At 41.8% G+C, this 18,455-nt stretch overlaps 1 protein-coding gene and 1 long non-coding RNA gene across 6 annotated transcripts in view; one reads left to right on the top strand and one right to left on the bottom strand.

The window, feature by feature from the left end:
• The window catches only part of Urm1 (Ubiquitin-related modifier 1), a 199,515-nt gene that overhangs the window by 112,964 nt on the left and 68,096 nt on the right, over positions 1 to 18,455 (top strand). The window lies entirely within an intron of this gene.
• Positions 1 to 18,455, bottom strand: part of LOC139111601 (uncharacterized) — a 134,097-nt gene that overhangs the window by 91,945 nt on the left and 23,697 nt on the right. For 3 of the 5 annotated variants that reach the window (XR_011547243.1, XR_011547238.1, XR_011547240.1), the window contains one exon: positions 15,152 to 15,342. This is a non-coding gene — a long non-coding RNA (uncharacterized lncRNA). Of the gene's footprint in view, positions 1 to 15,151; positions 15,343 to 18,455 lie in introns of those variants that run through there. The other 2 variants (XR_011547241.1, XR_011547242.1) reach the window with 1 other exon arrangement.

Here is an 18,455-nt window from a genome sequence, read left to right as displayed (position 1 = left end):
GTTATTAATCATGTTAAGTATTCTTAATGGTCGGATAACACTCCGCGCATATAGCCGTTAAACGTTGGATAATAATGTAGCTTTAACTCTTATCATACGGTATCAGTTTTGCGATTTAAAGAATCCAATTCCGAACCACGATGACTTTACTTTACGATGATATTCCAGCCGTCGACAATTTTCTTATCCCCAACATATTTTTTAGGTACACAAATATACGGGCGTTATTTAAAAAAAATTGTTGCACAATTCGAGAGATGTAGATCAGATTTTCTCTCTGTCTGTGCCTCGCGTTTTATTTCTACTGGCGTTGTGACGGTTATTATTCAGCACCTACGCGGTTTAGGCAAAATAGTGAGGCACATTGTTTTAATGCACGCGATATAATCTTCTTATGTAGACCGAGATCTTTTTTTTTTCTTTTATCACCGGTGATTTATGGACATAAAACAAGCGCGCACATTTGTAAATCATATTTCGGATTCTTATTAAAAAAATAATTTTTTTTTTAATATATTCTTTTCGCGGTTGAAACTGCTCAGCAGCGGCTGAGACTTTTTTTTTCCGCCCCTCCCGATTTTCGACGAGCGGACGTCGTCACTCAGAATATGGTAATCGTTGGGCCGGCGCTTGATGTTCCCCATCAATCCGCGTGGAGCACGGCATTCATCCTCGTATCTGTCGTAGCTGTCGCGAGTTTATCGCCGACAAAACGCAGCGGCGCTCGTTAACGACGTGAAATACGGTCGTCCATAACGAAGGGACTCTTTTCGAGGGCCACGGATGGTGGTGGCGGCAGCGATATTTTCGCTTTCGTCGTTTCGTACCCCTGACCCCGCGTTACGGCCACGACTTGATGCCGTGCTATCGCCTCGCGATACGTTATTGGGCTTTAAACGGACATCGTAATGACCAGCGGACGGCGTTGATTAAAAAAGAAAAAGCATCGTTCGCTTCCTGACGCGTGCCGAGGTCGCTGTACACTGTTAGAAATTTCTTATTGATTTTTAATTAAAATGTAAAGGAAGCATGTGGTTAGGCCCGTAAATAAAATGTAATGAACACTGTATATGAGTATTCATTTACTGATGTTTTAAATTTCATAATTTTTATTATAAAATTTAAGAAATCAGTAAATGAATTAATTATGAAAATTAAGACATCAGTAAATGAATATTTATATACAGTGTTCATTACATTTCTTAATGAAATTTAAGACATCAGTAAATGAATACTCATATACAGTGTTCATTACATTTTATTTACGGGCCTAACCACATGCTTCCTTTACATTTTAATTAAAAATCAATAAGAAATTTCTAACAGTGTACGCGATATATCCGGTATATACGGCAGTGAACATTCAGATAAGTTAATTACGTTTACAAACATAAATAACGGCAATTGCATCCGATAAACGGATCGCGCGCGCGACCCTTTTCCTACGTCTCGCTTCTTGCGTTTTTATATGACATTTTTATTATATGACAATCGCAATATATGGCACGTTATCGCGATGCCGTCGTAAATAGGTATTAATGTACGAACATTTAGATTTTTTTTTTTTCTTCTCCTTTTAATCGTCGCGATAAGCGTTTCCACGCTATTTGCAAAGATAAAGAAATGTGATTAAGCCGGGTAATCGGAATGTTTCAATCATTTAAACACAGAACGAAGTCGTACCTTGATCTGTCGTGATTCCGAGCGTGCGAAAAATAATTTCCAGCCGCGTCACGCAACTCTTCGTCCGCCGTCCGGTTGTCGTCCGTCTAATCTCGACGCGCGTGATCTTCCTGAGTATTCTCGGCGCGATTTTTCTCTCGTATCCCGTCCGACGGCAACGCGCGGCCCGGCACGACCTTCTACGCTCGAGTAGTAGTTGTCGCTTTTTCCTTCCTTTTGTCTTCGACCCCGGGGGCAAAAGTCGCAGCTTCCCGCAAGCTGTACGGGATGACCGGTTTTGCGGAGCGGTAAGCCGTCTTTTATTAGTTTGACCAACAGCGCGGTCCACTTTCCTTCCTCGTTACATCGACCCCAATCGTTCCCGCGCGGCCGACGGAGAAGAAGTCAGTTTGTTCAAACGTTCGACGTTTATTGCTGCGTTAGCTCGGCGACAGAAAAGGGTAATACCATCTTCTTACGATATTTTACGCTGGCTCCGATCCAGCTTGTTGATAAATCAGAAAAAGTCGACGGAGAGGAGGTGCAGGTAGCAATTTTATCCATGCATAAAATTCCACTCGCGCGGTCTCTTGCTTTTTTTCCCTCCCCCCCTCATCCTTCTATCACCGGTAAGCCCCCACAAGAATTCGCATCCGAGGCACATAATTCCTCACGAGCAGATTCGCCCTCTCGCGAATAGATGCCATCCCCAAAGTCCGTCTATATCCGCGTGTTGGTTAGATATTATTTTTTCGCCGGCGGCAAGGCGAGATAATACTAGCCGCCAAAACGAACGAAAGCATAACTCTGCCCGATAAAAAGCTTTTATTACCGGCAATTAGGATAAGCTTGCAGATACACCCGGCGCGCGTACTCTGCATTCCCCCCGTCGCCGCGCTTTCCCTCTTCCTCCCTCTCAGCCCCCTAACACATTTTTCGTCAACGATCTTTTGAGATCAAGCTCGGTCAAAAATTACTTTTCCGGTAACTACTCTTTTCAAAATTACTAAGCAAATTAGCAGCGCATGTAATAAAGCGCGTCGCGTATACTACGTATTTCATATCTCGTCGAAATTATTACTTTTTTCATTGCTGATATTTATGTAACATTGCACACGTGGATTTTAAACTTGAGACGCTTTTTCATCAAGGCGAATTTTTTTTATAGCTTCTAAATAATGAGCAAAGTCGACAATTCTGCATTATCCGAAGCGTAGTCGCGTACGGGAAAGAAACGAAAGGAAGGAGAGCAGGGTATACGCGGGGACGTGGAAACGCGCTTTCTTCTCCGCGCGAAAAACGCATCTCGGCCAGAAAGTCACTCCGGAAATTGTGAAACGAGCGGTCGGGTCCGTCCCTCCGTTTTCCGTTCACCTAGCGTCTCCCCTTTTTCGCCCCTTTGCCGTCGGTTCTACCGTCGTTCGCGCACTCGTTTTCTCTCTTCTTCATCGCTTCCGTCTATCATCTGGCGCTCGTTGCACGCGCAGTTTGGCGCTCTTTACGATCAATTACGAGACCGTAGATTCTCAGACACCTAGCTAAGTGTATAGGGACGATATTTCGAAATGGAAGGGAAACGTCGAGATTGCCGGCTACGGACTCTTTCATTTTATACTATCTTTCACTGCGAATACCCTCCTCTTCGCGCCGACGTCGTCCTGCCGCGTGTCTTGCTCCACGACGTTCACTTTTTATCTCCCTCCGACCCCTTTTTCTCTTCCTATCCTCGTGGGTATACTCTTTACGAGGAGACGTGTGCGCGATGAGAAAAGTAAGGTCCGAACGTATATTAGACGGAAACGGGTCGGTCGATCGGTTATCGGCGAAAAATATTGCGGATCGACGGCCCAATGGCCGTTTCTCTGTCACCGAATCGACATCCGCGCGCTGTAATTCGCGTATCGGCGCGGACAAAGTGATCGCTTCCTTATTATTTTATCCAGCCCCCCCCGAATTTCGTGCAGCGATCTTAATTTTCGGCTACTCGCGGCGAAGGGAAAACGAATCAAGATCCGGCCGCAAATAAACCTTCCGTCGCGAACCACGACGCGCGGACGAGCGAGAGATCGTGTAATTTCAATTTACGCCGGCTCTCCTCGTTCAAAATAGATTGAAGACTACTCAAATAGTACCCCCGGTGTCGTAACACAGTGAGAAAATGTTCGCACGCGACGATCGTTGCCGATCGATTTTCTCGGTCGAAACGGCCTTAATTACACAGCCGCAAATATTCCGCAATACGACGTCCCGTAGTCGTTCTTAGAGGCGTGAGAGAAACATTTTAACGCCGTCCGACGTTATTTCGTTCGACGAACCTCGTTAACGAGCTTCCGCGGGCTTTGCCGCGCGCTATCCTCCCCCACGTCCTTGCGTCTTTACGCGAGAAATATGGAACGGTTATATAACTCCATTTAGTAATTAGTAATTAACGTAGTCAATGCGCCAAACGAATTATCATACGGGCGAGATCGGGAGCTGAAGCATGAATAATCACTCGAGAGGTGAGTAATTGCAAGTACACTTCAATTAACTCCCCCGTGACTTCCATTAAACGTATCTAACCGCTCTATTAGAGACGCACGCTGAACTCGACATCGATCCTGCGATGTGAGGTATCAAAGTGCTTTAAGCATTCGTATCTGAAATTACGAGATTGCACATGGTGTCCGGTAAATTGTAGTATACGCCACACGCTTTATTACAATTAGTAATTAGCATGGTGTCCGGTAAATTGTATGGGTCGTTCGGAAAGTCATTTCGATTTTTATTAATAATTAAAAAATTTATTAATAGAAGAACATACAATTTTTAATTAAAATTTGTTTATTTAATATATCAGTTTTTCTAATAATTAATTTTTTTTTTTAATTAATTTTGTAATGCACTTACTTGCAGTATAATATACTTTTGAATATAATAATATATATAATTGTATAAATGTAAAATTATTATGTGTGATGTAAAAATGTAATCATTTCCGCATTTTTACATCACACATAATAATTTTACATTCGGAACTTAGCTTCGCACGCGCGTTGTCGGTCGCCTCTCCGCACGCGTTGTCGCAATATTGTAAGCAATAAGTATCTCTTTTTTTTTTTAATTATATTTTTTTTTTTATTCTGTAAGATCCTTTTTCTTTTTGTCGATCCCCTCGAGAAAACGACGGGAGAATACTTTCCCCGGGGAAAGCGTTACGCCAGGAATGCGGAATATTTCCCCGCGTTCGCGCCGCGCAGAGCACGCCAAGTCAGTCAGGTGGAGGAAGGTAGGAAATTATTGGCACGGTCTGGAGTTGACTGGATGTTAATTACTCTATCACTTCACCCACGATCCGCCGGTCTGGGTTCCACCCCTTCCCCGTCCCCTCGACTGGTTCTCAGACCATCCCGCCGATCCTCTCTACCGCCAACCCTCTGCCGTTGGTGGCACAGCAACTCCTCTCTCGGCTCCGTGTGCAGCGCGCTCTCATAATTATGACAGTCCTGCCTCATAATAAGGTAATTTAAACGCATGACTTAGGAGGCAGAGCGCGGATATCGGCCTGGCGTGCTTCCACCGGCAGTTTCGTGGAACCGAGCGCGAATTCTCACTCTTTGCAGTCTGCAATTATTACGATACCTCGCTAATATCAACCGCAAATTTTGTCTTGCTCGAAATGCCTCTCTTTTGCACGTGTGGAAGAATAATTTAAAGAGATGAAATAATTAGATCGGTTAGAAATGAGAACGCTAATGGTTTTTAGACGAAGTATACGTTTAATGTAAAATATGTGAATTTTAAAATCGATTATTCAAAATATCTTTCCCCCTCACTTCGTTATTCGCGAAGCAAAAAAAAATTTTTTTTTAAGCCAAATATCTTCCCTACGAATCTCTGTTAAACACCTGGCTGACAAATAGTTTTAACTTTTAATTGCAATTGATAGTTTGGTATTCCCATCGATTTTCCGCCCATTCTACATTCGAATATCATTTTGCGAAACTGAGGCTAAAGTATAAGCGACACAAATATACGTGGCCTTGTTATAAACTGTTCGAAGACATACGAATTACAGTGCGGTTTTCCGTGGCGTTTATTAACGGCGTGGCGTGTGCACCATCCCGCTTACGAGTAGACAGCCGTAAAGTTCCGCGGGGCAGCAGGAGAGGAGAAGTTAACGCAAATTTTCCACCTTAACGTTTGTCTTAAGGAGCACCTCGCGTTTCTTTCGTCGCGAAGGTACTACCCGCGCCATCGAATAAATTTCAAAACGCCGCGGCGGAAAGTATAGACGCGAAACTCTCCGCTACGTAACGGTAATACTATCTCGGAATATACGAGGCAAAGTAGAACGTGAATTTTACCGCCGTGCTTTCCCTTAAAGCCTCCTTATATTTCTTTTCGAGCGAGAAACATAAAGGAAATGAGGAGAGAAGAAACTGGGCGAGGGATGGACAACGCGAAATGTATAAAAGGAGAAAAGGGAGGAGGGGTAAGGGAGGAAAAGAGAGAACATTGACGAAGTAATAGCTACAGACCTCGTATCCGTGTACCATCCCGCCCTCGATATACACGTTTCGAGCCACCAGAGTAATCGATCTGTCGGACGATACTCGTGCCAATGAATCGCTCCAGCGCGATTTCACGCGAAACGAGCTCCGAGACCACCCATCACTTCCCGACAGAGAAGGGAACCTTCGACCGTTGCAGGTCACCTTCGGTGAAGGATGGTCCGTTCGATCGCGATAAAATGATCCCTCCACCCAGCTTTTGGCCGATTTAACAAATCGTCCCGGTCCAGCGCGAGACCTCGCCACGGACTTCTGGCTGGCCGCTCGCATTCTTCGCCGAGAAAACGAAAAGAAAGAAAGAGAACCTCGAGTTGAAAGTACCGAGTTTCAACTATGTGTATTACGAGGTATATTATAAATAAAACGAAACTGTCGATTAAATTAATTTAGATTTTTCGGCATGAACAGCTCAGTGAGCAATGTTCAATGAATGTTATTAAATTACCTTTAAAAAAAAAAAAGTGGGTAGTATATCTTTGAGAACCGATGGATAAAAATGAATGGAACCATACGGATAAAAATGTAATAAAAGCAGAGATACATTCGAACGAAATAAATCTTTCTTTTTCTTTAACGATATTCGGCTTTTCCCCCATAAAAAAAAAAGAAAAACAGAACGAGAACGCAATGATCAAGTTTGAATATAAAACATTCGTGAAAACTTGAGTGGACATCACCGATGTGATGATTTTACATAAAAAAAAAAAAAGTTTGAAATTTGAGGTTCAAAATATAGACCGAAAAATAAGTCATTTTGCCGTCACTCTTTAAAAATCTCTCAATTACATTTTTTCTACATATTACATTTTTATATTTTTTTTATTGTAAAAGATAAAACTTTGGTAAAAACTCTCGCGCAATCTTTACAAAATTAAAGTATTTTAAAATACGTAATATTATTCAATTATTTTGCATATCTCACAGAGACAAATTGGGGTAAATTTTCACATTACAAACGTAACTCGCTTTTGTCAAAGTCAAGATCGTGATATCTTCATGTTACAGATATCCAGTTACGCGGATATAACACGGATATCACATAACGATATGCTGTTAGTAACACATCCTGCACTGACTTATCGTGTAATATAGTTATGCCAAGTATAATACTTGAGTATAATAAGCCTATTTAAAAATTATCGTTGTCATATTTATGGTAATATAATTAAAAAAAAAGAAATTATTTTACTTCTATTTTCGAGCAAGTTTCAAAAATTGTACGTATTTATTTCGAGTAACACGCAGTGTTATAGTAATTAAGAAAAAAAACGTGATATTATTTATCTGTTTTTTTTTTATTATAGCTTTTTCCTAATTTTTAATTCTAAAAGTACTAAGGTAACCACTAGAGAAAAGATAATCCAATTCTACCTGTGCTTTTATTTTTTTCCTTCGTCTTTAATTAAAAATTCGAGAGAATTTGTTTAATCATAGAATTAAAAAATATTCCTATCTTGGTCATTTTATGTATATTCGATTATTATAATAATACATATAAAGATCTTATCATTAAAGAACTAGAAAATTTTTATACAGGTAGAATTGGATTATCTTTTCTCTAGTGGTTATTTTAGTACTTTTGGAATTAAAAATTAAAAAAAAAAAATTAAAAAAACAGGTAGATAATCTCACGTTTTTTTTCTTAATTACTATAACACTGCGTGTTACTCGAAATAAATACGTACATAAATACTAAAATTACTTATTTCTTTTATTTTTTTCTTTTTTTAATTATGTTAAATATTTTCTCTTGTCCACAAAAATGCACAAAACATTCTAAAATGAATATTTATGGCGCACGTTTTCTCTTCTCCATTCAGTTTCGTAGTTGAAACGCAAGTGACGCGACAAATTAAGCATTTTAATCGGTTTCCTTCGGCAACCGACGAAGAATATAATATCCTTCGTCTTTGTCAGCATCTCTTTGTTGCGCCAGTAGATTTCTTAGTCTCTTACGCGAACGGGAATTGAATTGTTGCCGCGTTATTGTACATATTGCGCGGCGTTATAGCCTTCGGAATTGGGTCAAACAGTTAACGATCGGTATCCAGGGTACGAGTCAAGCCCACCTACGCGAATGCAGGCGTCGTTCTATCAACACGAAAGATAATCGCTTTTGGCGAAAGATTCTCCAGCGCGCCATCGATTATCAATACTATCGACTTTCCGCCCAAGAAAATAATTAACTCTATAAACCACAGGATGTCGAATATTATGGGATTTGATTCAGAGAACACTCGGCGCACCGGAATATCTCGCCGTTAGCGGTTTATAGAGGTGGTGAAATTAATTCCAGAGTACATAAATTATCTCTTTAGAAAGAGATGCAAATACTTGCGATAAATTTCGGGCTTAAGAACGTTTCAGTATACACCGTGCTTTCGACAGAAACTCACGAAAATATCTGTCTGACGTTTACAAAAAAAAATTGTCTTGCCGAATTGATTTTATAATTTAATAACAAACAAATTATCGAGATGCAGAGGCACGTATTGGAAAATAATTTCCGTTCAGCGAAGACAGAAATCAATCGAATAGTTATCAGCATTCTCCGCCTATCGCGCCTCGCATGGCACAGCGTGCGATTTTCTCGCGATCGACGAGAGCGTAATTGATCAAAAATCGGTGTATCCGTAACCGCGAAAATGAGATTTATCTTAATTTCCTCAGTCGTCGACGCCCGCGAGATGTAATACTTTCTCCTCTCATTCGCCGTTCTTGGTATCACAATTGCAATGATTTTTGATCAATTACGCTCTCGTCGATCGCGAGGAAATCGCACGCTGTGTTATACGGGGCGCGATAGGCGGAGAATGCTGATAAGAGCGGCGGTAACGCACGGCGCGGCAAATAAACGTGCGATTAATTAACAGCGACGCGCGTCACGAACTGCCGTTTCGGCGCAGCAGTAAATCAGCGGCGACGAGAATATAATAATTGAGAATCGACGCGCGGAAACACACTTGCACCTAATTGATATATCGTCAAGTTTTTTGCCGATCGCTGTGATTTATCGTGGGCGTTTCCACGAGAGAATGTACTGGTATAATATAAAAATTTATTAGCTGTTTTAACAAAGAGCGTTTTCCAGCAAAGGACACAGACGACACTGTGTAACACTGTGTTTATTAATGTGAGTGAGGCAATTAGAATCTTCTTTCTCACACTAATGGACACAGTGTTACACAGTGTTGTTTGAGTCGCTTGCTGGAAAACGCCCAAAATAAGAAAATTATTATAAAAAAATATTTAAAAAAATAAAAATACGAGGGAGGGTGCGACGCGATGATTTAAAAGTACGCAGGGGGCCTGTTCTCCATTATCCGAAATTTATACTACGTGCGCAATTTAAACTGCACATCACGAGAAACGTTTAGTACGGACATGTTTTACTGCAAGGGCTCGTTACGGCGAGTATGTGCGGTGCTGCGTACGGATAATTGAAGGACGTTCGTCTTTCAGACAGTAGTGACGCTATCCTGTTCCACACGGCCGTCGGTTTGTGCCCATCTATTCGTTCGACTGTCCTGTACGAATGTTTCGCTGTTTATTTTGCACCCATCCGCTATTACTTCCCCCTTTCTCCTTCTCTCTCTTTCTCTTTCTCGCTCTCGCGTTCACCCGAATGGGGTAACAATTCTGCGTCGTCCTCGGCCACGTGGAACGTCACGTAGACGCTTCACTGACGTTTCGTTTAATTCGACCTGTGGGGAATTAAATCTCGATCGAAGAGGGACGCGAAAGTAAATGCGAAGTAGTCAGTGATTGCACGTCGTAGAGAAAGGAGCGAAAAATAATTGCGCCGTTTATCGTGATGCGTTCGTCGATTTCTTAACTCGTTTGAGATAAAGAGCTTGTTGTAAATGTGTAACGTTCAGAATAGTGAGTTTGTATAAATGTTTCGACAGGATTAATTTTAGCGTTATCCATGGCGTCAGTCTTTTAAGAATAATAATTTTATTTGATATTCCTTTTTTTTTTTTTTATATTACTTTCATCGAGCACATTTTGCAAACAGCGGCCAAGGAATTTCATAAATGCTAATTAAAATATTTAGGATTCGTTATCGTTTCAATTTCACAATCAGTTATGCAAAATAAAATTCCTAGCGTTGGAGGAAGAAAAAAAAGAAAAAAAAAAGAGAGAGAGAGAGAGTATTCTGCTTTCTGTTTAACCTATGGTATCCGCTTATCCGTTTTCATTTAACCACATCCCGATCGTCAGCGGAACTATCATACCGCGCACGTTATATCGCGTGCCTGAGCGCTCGCCAGAAATTCTCAGGCACGGTCCCCCAGACTTCTGTCCGGCACAAATTATCCGCATTCCATATCTGAATAACGTGGTACAGGGTACTTCTTCGCCCGCTCGTTCTCCACGAAACTAGAACTTTATCCGTCATTCTGTTTATCCATTGTCGTTGCGCGACGGCACACGTTCAGGGACGAATAAAGCGAACAAGGGTGTGCAGTTATTTACGTACAAACCCTACAAGTACATTCGTAGCAACGGGTGGAAATAGGGAGCAACAAGAGAGAGAAGGGACGACGCCGAATGGAAGAGATGGCGGGAGGATAGGGAGAATGGTGAAAGAGCAAGAGGAGTTCGCGGAGGAGGAGAACGCTATGGCAGCCTGGACAGAGCACGGGGCCTGTCCCATGTGGGTTTCGTTAATTAACCGAGTCTACCGAGTTCTATTCCTCGCGTTATATTACCATCCGCCCTTCCTCTCGCCACCTCTCTCGGTTCCTCCGGCTCCATCGCCTCATCTGCTTCCGCCGGCATTGCCACAGGACCGTTGATGCACCTGGGGGTTGTGGAAAACACAGGCTTCATGCCACCCGCTTTCTCTATCCTCTCTCCACCGTTGTAAGATCTATATTTGAGCCGTTGTGCATTTACTCTCGATGCATTTACAGTATTTTGCTCTCGCAGGCGCTCTCGCTGCATTTAGGTGTATCCCCGCGGTCGCGGATATTTGAGAAATTCGTGCGTGAATAAGTATCTTCCCACATCCACTGAACGCGGTATACGCTTAATGCATTAACTAGGGCTTTAAATATAGACGCTTCTTTTCACGGGAAGATGCAACAGTTATTTATACAACGATAAAAAGAAAATTATAAATTTATTTTAAAAAATAATATAAAATTATTAATGCCGAAATTATCTCTGTAATTTACCGTTTACGTCACACTCCCGGTATTAATCGCATAACGCAGTTAGAGCGGACGAGATACAATACGCGCCGAATTAATTGCGAAATACTAATTAAGCGCTTGTCTCGGGGAATCAGTCTGCAATAGGAGAATGTAGATTCTGGGCGAAACAATTTCGCGTCTCGCGTAGGAAGTGATTTATAAAGCGAGACGCGGTGATCGGCAATGGCCCTCGGAAAAAAATACCATTTTCCCTCCCTCTCTCTCCCCGCGCCGAGGGAGAAACCGAAAGAGCGAATCCATTTTAGTAGCGTAAACGATCGATGAACGCGCGTAAACGTTTTATTTTACAACACGTTTGTACAGAATCGAAAGCCATTGAGAGTAATATCAGGTATTAAAATTTTTTTTTATTAATTTACGATTTGTATCTCGATAAACCCAGATAAAATAATAAATTATTTCAAAAAATTCGGCTGCGCCACGTGGATTTTTATTGCTCTCAAAGAACACTTGGAAATATTTTTTCATCATGGGTGGGTATATTGCTCTTACGAGCGATAAACCCTGGCGTCATTTCACCAGAGAACGAAACGGTCAAGGAGGCGTGAATTATGAGGTCACGCAGTGAACTATATTATACCTATAAATCGTCATTTTTGAATTTCGTAAGTCACGTTCCCATAAATAAATTTGTACTTTTGATTTTCTTTTTATTTATTTATTTTTATCTTTATTTTTTGTTTTCACCAAATATGTGAAAAATTATTATATGTGCATATGATATACAGGGGCGAATTTCGAGCCTTTTGTCATATTGCGTACCGCGCTGAAAATATCGCAAATCCATTTTGCAGCCTTTAATTGTTTTTGCTTCAAGTTCTCGATTACTGGAAGTACACTCGTGATCAGAATGATTGCAACTTCATGTGTTGCAATCATTCTGACCACGAGTGTGCATTAATACATTTTTATGAAATTTTGTTATTTACATGCAGAGTAAATTATAGAATAGAAATTATTATTTCAATCCAACGTCTCTAAAGACGTTTTCCTTAAAATTTTCAAGGTAGCAAAACGGTGTATTTATTCAACCCCTGAAATTGAGCGGGAGAAGGGAGAAAAGCGAGTTATTTCCCATAGAATGCTAGGCGGATGCCCCGAAGAATTGGCTAAATGCGCCTTGGCTTTATTCAGTGAATTCTTACGGCAACCACAGTACGGTCTCTCGTACATATGTATTCGCGCGCTCAGCTCAATTCGGCTCGGCCGTTTCTAGAAGCGCGTTAAGTGCACGTAAGCAAATGCTTCCCCCATCTCGGCAACGTCGTAAGGTTTACGTTTCGGCTCCTCCGTTTGCATTCTGCCGCGCGGTTGAATATTCCACGAAAGAACCCACCCCAATCTACCGTCCTGCTCGCTATCTACACCCCCATCTTACCCTTCCGCCTCTCCTCCTCCCCTTCGTGTCGCGTCTCCGAATGTCCCGGGAAACCGCCGAGAAGAGAGAGAGGATCTTCAGAGACGTTTGAGAGGCCGACGCCGCGGTGAAGGTTGGGCGCGTGCATAATTCAGTGATAATGTCGTGAGTATGCTCCGACTGGCGACGTAGCTGCGTGCTGCGTTGCGTTTACGCGTACGGTCGGCCGACTTTCGCCGAACCGAGAGGACCTCTCGTTATTACTATTCACCCCGTTCTCTCGGTCGATGACACTTTTTATGGCGGTTGTCTCGGCTGTTAGCAAAACATTTCGCTGGCGACAACGATCGGGGTGTCGGAAACGTTAGGGACGAGCGATCCACCGAATTATACATCGCGTCAATGTCTCGAACGACGATAAACACGATTACCGCCAGAGGGGCGATTCGGGAAAACAGAATTACGGGTTTGTCAAACAAGGCGTGCGGTGTATTTTCATTTTTCTTTTCTTTTTTATTCGTTTTTTTTCTCTCTCTCTTTCTTCTCGGTACTCGAAGGAAGAAGCAGTTCAGAAAATACACGGTATTACGTAATTGATTATCTAATTATACACACGTATATATTTATTCATTTATATCCGTGCGCCTTTTGCTCTACGTCGCAAAGGTATATCTTCTCGTTACGTTTATATAACGTGAAAGATTCTATCTATTTCATAGCTAGAAAGTAAGCCCAAAAGACATATATTTGTAAAGAAATTTTCTCGTTTCGGTGCCGCTGGTCGTCTCGGAGCTTCTCTTTCATCCCCCGCGGAAAACGAATTTGGCGCGTAGAAGCGGTATATAGGAGCAAGGAATGGAAGACAAGGGGGTAAGGCGCGGTGCTACGGCAAAGACGATTTCTCCGAGTTTCGTTTGTTTCTCTCGCCGTGGAAACGAAAGGCGGATTCCTCGAGTCTCTCGACGATCCTTTCGGGAAACGGCCGTGGAACAGAAAGACGCGAAATAAGAGGAAGACGGGCAAAGACCGCAAGGAGGCGGAGTTGAGGAACGTAGAAAGGGACCGTGAGATAAGAAAGGTCTCGTAGTACGCAGATTAGGAAGCACAAAATGTGTCTTAGGAGGGCCACTTTTCCCGTGGGTCGAACAAAGAGTGTTCTTCTCTCGCTCGCGGTGGAACATAACGAGATATAAATCGCCGTTTTCAATGGCCGATTACATTGAAGGGTTAAATGTCAACTGCAGCGAAGGTTTAATGTTCTTGAAAATTTTAAAGTTTTTCCTCATTGGTTTTTTTTTCTTTTTTTTCTTTTTTTCTTGAGGTTCTTTTTTTTGTACGTTTGCAAGCATTGCTTACTAACGATATTACTTCTTATTATACCCGAGCGACTCCGATAAGGTACGTTATGATTATTGTTGCCCGACCAACGACTGTTCGTTAAATGTAAAAAAATAATTTATTAGTTGAAGATTTTTTTTTATATTTTATAGAATGTACACGCTTTTATTTTGGGAAACTTTGCCGAATTTTTAATACAAAAAAAGAAATAGTTTTACTTCTATTTTCGAGCAAGTTTCAAAAATTGTAATACTATTGATATATCGACTGTTGCGACGAAATTTACTTAAAATGCGCAATTTGATAACATTTTTATTATGTTAATGTCGTTAAAATTTTCCCCCTTTTAATCGAAGAATCTTTTTGCAATTTATTATATCACTAAAACTTAATGTTCTGTGATAACCGAAGTGCTGACTAAAATGTTACGAGATTAATATAATATTTTTATTGGTCGTATTGTTAAAATTGCACCGGGAACGATGTCGCCGTTATTATTATTATACGTTTGTAATAGCGAGTATTGCGAGACTCGCGTGCAATGTTGCTCCGATACCGAAACGACCGGTCGTTCTCGATATTTGTCAGTCGACATTTCGCGCGCGGTCACTCGTCGTGGACCATTCAACCGTGCGCGTCGCTCGGCGTACATTCTCAGGGTTTATCGCTAGCCGTAGACCGAACGAAGGAAAGTGCCGTTTTCGTTTGTGGTCAGTGGATCGCGAGCAGTTCGCTCGCAGCTTTATGAAAAGCAGCAGCGAATTTCGTGAAGCGCGACGATACGCGAATAGGAGATACTCGTAAAACGGCGCTTCCAACCGCGGCCGCCGGTCCTTTATGATCCAGTTAAGTTTTCATGCTTCATTGTCGTCGTTTCCTGCGAGAATAATAACTCCCGGCGTTACGTATACGTACGTACGTACGAACCTATAACGCGGTATTATTGGGTGGAAGCGTGATAAGCGTAGCCATCCGTGCGCGCGATGGATCAAAAATAATTACGCGACCGACTGGCCAAATTCCGCTTGTGTAATTTATTCGCACCGCGCGAATGCGAGAACGCATTTCAAATACATTGACATCACTGAAAGCAGAACATTCCGAAAGGAGAAAATTCTGGTGTATACCTTCTCGTTGAATTTCAAAGATGCTTTTCAAGTGGTGTCCTCCTTTTCTCTCGTTTTCTTTCCTGAGCTTGTATTTTCTCCACCTGTAACAATATTTAATCACCGTTCTTATTAATCAAGTATTAAGTTCAATTAAGTATTAATTAAGTATTAAGTTTTTATTAATTAAGTTTTTATTATGTTATACGTTTAATCACTAAATTTTTTTTATTGATTAATACTAATAATTTAATTCTCTGTAAGAAAAGAAAAACCGAAAATGTAATTAATTTCGGCGATTAATTTATGGTATGATTTTTTTAATAGAAGGTGCATAAATTTTAAAAAAAACCTTGCCTTCATTAAAAGACAGCGGTCTAAATTAGTTTGAATAAAATTCAATTGCACGATAAATTCTATATTTGTATATTAATCATGTTACAGAGATAATTATTCAGTATTTAAATAACGGTGTGATTTATACATGACCAAACATCCTGTAATCACAAATATTCATGGATTAATAGAGGTATGAGTTCTGTAATAACTGAAGATTAAATTAGCTACTTTAGCACGATTTTCGCGACAGAGAGATCGAATAATTTTTATTCGCCGTGGATGCATAATTCAAAGTAATTATAATGGAAACAAAGATACGTTAATTTATTCGAGTAAAACTCGATGTTCTTAGGTTGCAGTAACACCGGCGTGGTATTCCAAGAAATTAATTAGCCTTTAAAATGTATTCCAGTCATGAAACTTTCTGCATCTGATTACAGCAAGATACTGCCACGCTTGATACCGCCAAAACACACATTTGTACATACGCGTACGTGCGTCTTCTCAAATAATAGTCGTAGTAAAGTCGTACAAACATATTCTACTAAGAGTCTCAGCTTTCGCGATAAACATTTCGGTGCGCGATAAAGGCACGAGAGAGAATGAAAAAGTCTCAAACGTGTCTACATATGTATATTTCTATGTAGATAGCGGTTTTAGACTTATGTCTACATAAGAGAGTGAGGAAAAGGTACACGAGCTTCTAATAAAAGTGGCAGAGTCTCTCTGAATACTTCTTTTTTTTTTTTTTTTATCCTGTCTTTTACTAGCGGCCACCGCCCTTTTCGCGAGTTCGCTCGCTCTCTTTCTCTCTTTGTTCACCCCTTCCTCACCCATAAGGGCTACAAACTACCTCTCGTTTCTCTTATCCTGCCGCGTTTGTGTGCACGCGCGAACGCCGGCCTCGCTACCCCGTTTTTAAGTCCCCGGAGGGGAGCTATCGTGTTAACAAGCATATTTTACATTTCATTGCAGCCACTTAACGCGCTAACCGCCGACATCGCTTTCAACAAGCGGGCATCACGTGGTATTTTGCACGCTCGCGGGCGACACGTGCTGGCGATCTCAATTAGAGAATACGATACGACGTAATTAAGGCCTAATTATTTCAAACGGCCGTCCGTCACGGCCCGGACAGGCGTCAGCTCGGTTTGCAATTATAATATAAAATTAGGTGATTTCATTCCGCGGGCTGTGCCGATTAAACGGCCCCATTTCAGCGTATAATTCAACGAGTTTACGATCGCTAAAAAAGTTGAATAATTATTTATTATATTGCCGTAGAAGCGGGAACGTCACTCTTTACGAGAACGTTGTATTTGGTATTAAGCGTTATTTAATATACCAGACATTACGAATTTTTAACGACGAGTTACATATGTCGACATCTTACGTGGCATTTTAATTACTCTATTCTTTTAATTATAATAATAAAATAAATTTTAATATTATTTTTATATACCGTTTATACATTAATTATATTTATTGTTCTATAGAACAATGAATATAATTAATGTATAAACGGTATATAACCTGTTCGTGCAACGAACTCGCTTACAATATACGTCGCTACCGCACATGTACGAGTATGTGAACGCCCGCTGACGAAAGTGCGCCGGTAATGTTCGTCGGTGGTGCTAACTGCCGAGCCTGATGTGAAATATGACCGGCCGTATCTCTTGTACGGCAGGCTCGTTTTACATGCAATTACGATTTGTATCGAGGCGTAATTTTCCTCCGGGGCGAACGAAAGATCGGCGCGCCCGGCTGTCTTTTTCCCTTTTTTTTTTTCTCTATCTTTCTCTACGTTCTCTCCGACTGCCTCGGCAGTCTGCGCACGACATGCCCGCAGGAGTTACACAGGACGAAATGAAGGTCCTCGGCAAATTCGATTCCTACCCGTAAAAGCGATCTCCCGCTTTCGCTCTTTCTCTCTCCCTTCGTCCTTTTGTTCTTTCGCGCCTCTCCGCGCGTTTCTCGATCTCGTGCGGCCCTTGACATTTTCCGCACACGTCCGCCGTCTCTTCCTGCTCGCGTACACGTAACTCGCAACCGTGTCACCTGCATCCTATATCGCGATAATTGGCGGCTACCTTTGTCTCCGAAAACGCCGATACCCCGAGTCGTAAGAACGACGGGAATCGATGGGCGCTTCCGCAACGGCGGAGCTTATATCCTGTTAGGGATTGTGCGGCTATCGAAGTATCGATTTGACAGCACAGACGCGTTAAAACCGTACTGCGCGAAAAGTCCGAGCTACCGTATCGACTGTTAAAGGTTTCCGCGCCTCGGCGCACATCGTTTTCCGTATCGTTCTTACGCGAACGGAACTCGTAGAACTCTCTTTGAAATTGGAAACTATAACTCCGGCGAAAGGGAAGGAGAGTCAATATTCTATCAATTATACTGAAATTCTAAGAACGGAGAATGTTAACTTGATAAAAGTCAATAAAACGACAAAAGGTACGGCCGTCCTGCTCCTCCCGCATTCGACGGGTCTCCCTTATCCCTTCAATACGAAGAATATCTAATAGAAGGGAAAGTAGGATCGACCGGTTAGGAATGTCTGCGAGAATGCAAGTAGAATCGATCGATTGTTTACGTTAAGAGTTTGAAAGGGGATCAGGTAGACGCCTAACCAGACTTTCGTCCCGCATTATCTTTAACGAGTTACCGGAAAGTTTCTGTAAGAGAACCCCTGGGAGCTCGAGTGTGGCGGTAAAAGAAGGAAGAAGAGGTGACTCGGAAACGACGGGGGAAGGGAAGAGAGCGGGCGAAGAAGCAGCGAGGAGCTTCCTGCAAAGAATATAAACAATGCGTTTTAATTAGAGCCCCTCGCCCCGATGAATGCACAATTGTTGCCCCCGGGGGGCTTTAC

Source organism: Cardiocondyla obscurior, linkage group LG24 (genome assembly GCF_019399895.1).
Source record: "Cardiocondyla obscurior isolate alpha-2009 linkage group LG24, Cobs3.1, whole genome shotgun sequence".
Lineage (NCBI taxonomy): Eukaryota > Metazoa > Arthropoda > Insecta > Hymenoptera > Formicidae > Cardiocondyla > Cardiocondyla obscurior.
Note: the sequence above shows the minus strand (reverse complement) of the source record. Positions and strands in the feature narration are given on the sequence as shown.